This window comes from Rhinopithecus bieti, unplaced genomic scaffold, assembly GCF_001698545.2.
Source record: "Rhinopithecus bieti isolate Rb0 unplaced genomic scaffold, ASM169854v2 scaffold_5840, whole genome shotgun sequence".
NCBI lineage: Eukaryota > Metazoa > Chordata > Mammalia > Primates > Cercopithecidae > Rhinopithecus > Rhinopithecus bieti.
The window spans coordinates 310,838-316,580 of record NW_016804838.1 but is presented as its reverse complement, the minus strand read 5'-3'; the positions used below and the strand labels follow the sequence as shown (position 1 = coordinate 316,580).

At 42.7% G+C, this 5,743-nt stretch overlaps 1 pseudogene across 3 annotated transcripts in view; it reads right to left on the bottom strand.

The window, feature by feature from the left end:
• Position 1: 1 nt before the first annotated feature.
• LOC108528716 (peptidyl-prolyl cis-trans isomerase A pseudogene) overlaps positions 2-5,743 on the bottom strand; it is a 15,982-nt pseudogene continuing 10,240 nt past the window's right edge. For 2 of the 3 annotated variants that reach the window (XR_001885264.1, XR_001885265.1), the window contains exon 2: positions 2-769. The product of XR_001885264.1 is annotated as a peptidyl-prolyl cis-trans isomerase A pseudogene, transcript variant X1 (transcript). The remainder of the gene's footprint in view (positions 770-5,743) is intronic. The other variant, XR_001885266.1, reaches the window with a different exon arrangement.

The window sequence follows — 5,743 nt, the reverse complement described above, 5'->3', positions numbered from 1 at the left end:
TTGTTATTTAGTTTTTATTTCATAATCATAAACTTAACTCTGCAATCCAGCTAGGCATGGGAGAGAACAAGGAAAACATGGAACCCAAAGGGAACTGCAGCGAGAGCACAAAGATTCTAGGATACTGCGAGCAAATGGGGTGGAGGGGTGCTCTCCTGAGCTACAGAAGGAATGGTCTGGTGGTTAAGATAAAACACAAGTCAAACTTATTCGAGTTGTCCACAGTCAGCAATGGTGATCTTCTTGCTGGTCTTGCCATTCCTGGACCCAAAGCGCTCCATGGCCTCCACAATATTCATGCCTTCTTTCACTTTGCCAAAGACCACATGCTTGCCATCCAACCACTCAGTCTTGGCAGTGCAGATGAAAAACTGGGAACCATTTGTGTTGGGTCCAGCATTTGCCATGGACAAGATGCCAGGACCTGGATGCTTTAGGATGAAGTTCTCATCTTCAAATTTCTCCCCATAGATGGACTTGCCACCAGTGCCATTATGGTGTGTGAAGTCATCACCCTGACACATAAACCCTGGAATAATTCTGTGAAAGCAGGAACCCATATAACCAAATCCTTTCTCTCCAGTGCTCAGAGCATGAAAATTTTCTGCTGTCTTTGGAACCTTGTCTGCAAACAGCTCGAAGGAGACGCGGCCCAAGGGCTCGCCGTCGACAGCAATGTCGAAGAACACGGTAGGGTTGACCATGGCTAGTAGTACAAGAATTTCCTCGGCGGCAGTGTCTGCAAAGCCGAAAACAGCTTTCTATCATCCTAGAACAGGAAAAGAAACTCATCTTCTCTGTTGGAAGTGAGCTCAAACTCCATATAGGAGTTACCTTCCTTCCATCGTCACGGAAACAGGAGAACTTGCCTTCCTTGTTAGAAACAAGTAAAACTCCAAAAAAAAAAAAACAAAACAAAACAGAGGAAGAGTTGTACAGCAAAATAAGCTTTATATCTTGACCAATTTGGGGAGATTAGGGATTCTCTGGAGGGGGTGCTCTCAAACATCAGCAAATTATCCTGTTGATTTGAGCCATAAAGTTAGCTCATGCCAGTACCAAGCACCAATAGGAGGTTTGTCAAAGGTCAGAATCCCTCTGTGGTTACCAAAATGTGAACCTAAAAATTTGAGACACATCTCAGTTAATTTGGAAAGTTTATTGTGCCAAGGTTGACGATGCGCGTTTGTTACCCAGCCTCAGGAAGTCCTGACCACATGTGCCCAAGGTAGTCAGAGCACAGCTTGGTTTTTTTTATACATTGCAGGGAGACATGAGACATCAATCAACATATGCAAGATGAACATTGGTTTGGTCTGGAAAGGTAGAACAACTGAAAGCAAAAGCAGGACAACTGGAACTGGGGAAGGGCTTCCAGGTCGTAGGTAGGTAAGAGACAAACAGTTGCATTCTTTTGAGTTTCTGATTAGCCTCTCCGAAGGAAGCAGTCAGATATGCATTTGTCTCAGTGAGCAGAGGGGAGACTGTGAAGAGAATGAGAGGCAGGTCGGCCCTAAGCAGTTTCCAGTTTGACATTTTGCTTTAGCTTAGTCATTTCGGGAGCCCAAGATACTTTCCTTTTGTGGATCTATCTCAAATTTTCAGGGTTTGTATTTCGGTAACGACGGAGGGATTCTCAGGGGAGATGCCCCTGACCTTTGGCAAATCTCCTATCGGCACTTGGTACTGACATGAGCTAACTTTATGGCTCAAACCAATAGGACAATTTGCTGAGGTCGGGGAGCACCCCCTCCAAAAAATCCCTGATCTCCCAAAATTTGGTCAAAATCTAAAGTTTCTTTTGCTGTACAACTCCCTGCTTTTTTGGAGTTTTACTTGCTTCCAACCAGGAAGGCAAGTTCTCCTGCTTCCGTGACGATGGGAGGCAGGTAACTCCTGTATGGAGTTTGAGCTCACTTCCCACAGGGAAGATGAGGTTTTTCTTTTTTTTCCTGCTTCTAAGATGGTAGAGAGTATCTTCAGCCTGAGACCCTAGGTAAGTAGCTGAATTGGGGTTCTGTCTTGGCTACAGTTATCAACCAGCTGGTCTTAATTTCTCCTTACCATTAGAGCGCTCAGTAATCATATAAGTTGTGTGATTATTTGTTTTACTGAACTGTTTGTTAGTGTTGTTGTTTGTCTCTGTTTTTGTTGTTTTTTCAGTCTTTTTCCCACTGGGTTTGACCAACTCTATCTGACTTTATCAAATCTGAAGAAAAGTTCCAAATTACTGGGAACAAGGCCTCTCAAATGGTTAAGGTCCTCCCCGCCCAGCCCCAAACACACACACACAAAAGATGGTGTGGTGAGGGAGAAAGATNTTTTTTTTTTTGAGACGGAGTCTCGCTCTGTTTCCCAGGCTGGAGTGCAGTGGTGTGATCTCGGCTCACTACAAGCTCCGCCTCCTGGGTTTACACCATTCTCCTGCCTCAGCCTCCCGAGTAGTTGGGACTACAGGCGCCTGCCACCTCGCCCGTCTAGTTTTTTGTATTTTTTAGTAGAGACGGGGTTTCACCGTGTTAGCCAGGATGGTCTAGATCTCCTGACCTCGTGATCTGCCCGTCTCGGCCTCCCAAAGTGCTGGGATTACAGGCTTGAGCCACCGTGCCCGGCCAATCCCAGTTTTTTTTCTAAGCAAACCAAAATTTAATAATAATGTGACAACTTGATCATATAAAAGTTTTTGGTTTCTTTTTATATAAATCCTCTTATTGTAACTTCCATAGACCATTCATGACATGCTTGGATTTTCTGGTTTGTCCTGAACTTCCCTCCTTCTTAAACAACCAGTCATTTTACTTTAGGACTAAATTTATCATACAAGATTCTAATATGAAATTATTTCTCTTTAAGCTTTCTTACCAAAAAAGTTCGCTATTTGTATAACTTTGTATCTTGTTTCATATATAACCTTTAAATAAGCTTTGAATTAGACCAAAATTATTCACCCCTTTAAAAGGACACCTTTTCTTTCAGCAAGAATGTTTTCCTACAATATATTTTTGTTGGAAAATACTCAGATAATGAAATATCTATTTTTTAATTTAATATAACTTTAGATTCTAAATTATGACAAGTTTGACTACAAGTATTTATCCTATTACATTTCCCTAATTATCTTATTTTACTCATTTACTTAGATTAGTGAAACATTGTGCACATAACACATAAATACATAGACATATTAGGAATGCTGATAGAAGTACATCTTTTTTCTTTCTTTCTTTTTTTTTTTTTTTGAGATGGAGTCTTACTGTTATCGGCCTGGGCTGGAGTGCAATGGCACGTGATCTCAGCTCATTTCAACCTCTGCCTCCCGGGTTCCAACAAATCTCCTGCTTCAGCCTCCCGAGTAACTGAGATAACGGGCACCCACCACCATGCCCCACTAATTTTTGTATTTTTAGTAGGGACAGGGTTTCACCACGTTGGCCAGGCTGGTCTCGAACTCCTGACTTCATGTAATCCATCTTCCTTGGCCTCCCAATGTGCTAGGATTACAGGCGTGAGCCACCACACCCAGTCAGAAGTACATTTTATAGATTCATAAAGACCACTTTTTCCCTTAGACTTTCAGATTGTTTTGTTTTGTTTTGTTTTGTTTTGTTTTGTTTTGTTTTGAGACGGAGTCTCACTCTGTCACCCAGGCTGGAGTGCAGTGGCCGGATCTCAGCTCACTGCAAGCTCCGCCTCCCGGGTTTACGCCATTCTCCTGCCTCAGCCTCCTGAGTAGCTGGGACTATAGGCGCCTGCCACCTCGCCCGGCTAGTTTTTTGTATTTTTTAGTAGAGACGGGGTTTCACTGTGTTAGCCAGGATGGTCTAGATCTCCTGACCTCGTGATCCGCCCGTCTCGGCCTCCCAAAGTGCTGGGATTACAGGCTTGCGCCACCGTGCAGATTCTTGATAGCCTGTTTCACAACCCTAAGGTTGTGAAATAGCCTTAAATTTGCATATTAAAGGAAACAACTCAGATGAAAGTCAAATAGCTAAGTTTACATAGTAAGGTATGAAGAGAAAGTCTGGTGAGCTAGAGGGAAACTAAAGCAGACTTAATTGCCAATTGAACATAAAATTATATGTCTATTATAAAGGTCTTCAACTATATACACACATAGACATATACATCACTCATACACACACACAAAGATTCTATAGCTTTTACTTCAGTACTTTAGCCATGAGATAAATATAAGTTCACTGGCTTGCAAAAAAGACTTGTTAGATCAAAACAGTGGTTTTTATCTCAGTAGAAAGGTAACAGCAGATTTAAAGCAGGTAGAAAAGAAAACAGGGGAAAAGGGGAGGTAGGAACTCTACTGGTTTGGGGTCAACTTTAGGGCTCTTTTTTCCTTAATGTAAATGTGCACAAAGACTGTATTACTTCCATTTTACTCTGGCAAGTAGATGTGCCTTAAAACCTACAGAGTGCTCACAAGGGGATCATTCTCTGTGTTTTCTCCTCATTCTGGGATTATTTGTTTCCTGCTTTTTTGTCTCAAAAGGAGGAACTAAGCTGTGGCCTAGGTTTTTGTGTGGTGGATTGATGTGTGCTGCTTGTGGGCAGGACTCCACAGTGTGTCACCGCTGAGTCATTTCTGCCCTCTTACAAGTCTCAGTTTCTCTCTCCAGAGGTCTATGACCTCAGAGAGGGCTCAAAACGCTGGGTGATCAGCCTTTATATGCGTTTCCTGGATGAACTATTTTTAAATTAACTTTTGGGGGGATTTCCCTGAAGGGCTGCTGCACGTCACAGGGGGGTCAACTCCCTAGATACTCCCATGAGGCCCCCTGGTCACCCAGGGGCCCTTTGGCTGGGAGAAGCAAATACCCTTTCTCTTTGGAGCTGAAAAACTCAGTCTCTCATTTACCTATGAAAAGAACAGTTCAGTTCCTCACACAAATGCACACAGACAAACCAAACCGAGATTAATGTTGAGAGAAAAGCAATAGAGAAGACCCTTTAGAATGCATCTCCAAGCTAGAATTAGGATCCTTAAATAACAACCTCCTAGGAGAGAAAAGAAAAAAAAAAGACCACTTCCTGTAGACTGTACTCAGCCACCCACAACTTTGTAGCTCTCATCTGCCATTATACACACCGAGGTCAAATCCTCTCACAGTGCAAGGTCATCTATGGTACCCCCAAAGCCAAAGAGGTCAGGTCATGCAATACAGGAAAACAGAGCTTTAGCCCTAAGAAGAACCTGCCCATGACTCTTGAAACCACAATGAAGACAGAACACCCGAAAAGGGGTGAGTGGGGCCTTTGTTCTGAATTCTTTAAAGGGTTCAAGTCATTAGAAGTCTTCTCTAGAGTCTTTGGTACTGCAGATGGCAAAGGGGGAAGGAGGTATAGGGTGGAAGAAAAGTAACTGAAGGAACAATTTTTTTTTAAGACAGAAAGCAAACACAGAAACCAAACACATGCTTTTATGTTTGATCTTTTTTCCACCTCTGCAGCTACAAGGAATTTTAGCCAAATTAGAGAGGCCTTGTTACCCACAATTTGGAATTCTCACTCGGATTTGACCAAGTCAGGCTGAGTTGGTCCAATCCAATAAGAGAAAGACAAGAACAAACAACAACAACAAAAAACCCAACAATATATCACCGAGCACTCTGACGGTGGGAGAAATTAAGACCAGCTGGTTGTCTCGTGAGCCAAGACAGAACCCCAGTTCACTTACTTACCTAGGGAAGGGTCTCAGGCTGAAAACAGCTTTCTTTTTTTTTTTTTTTTT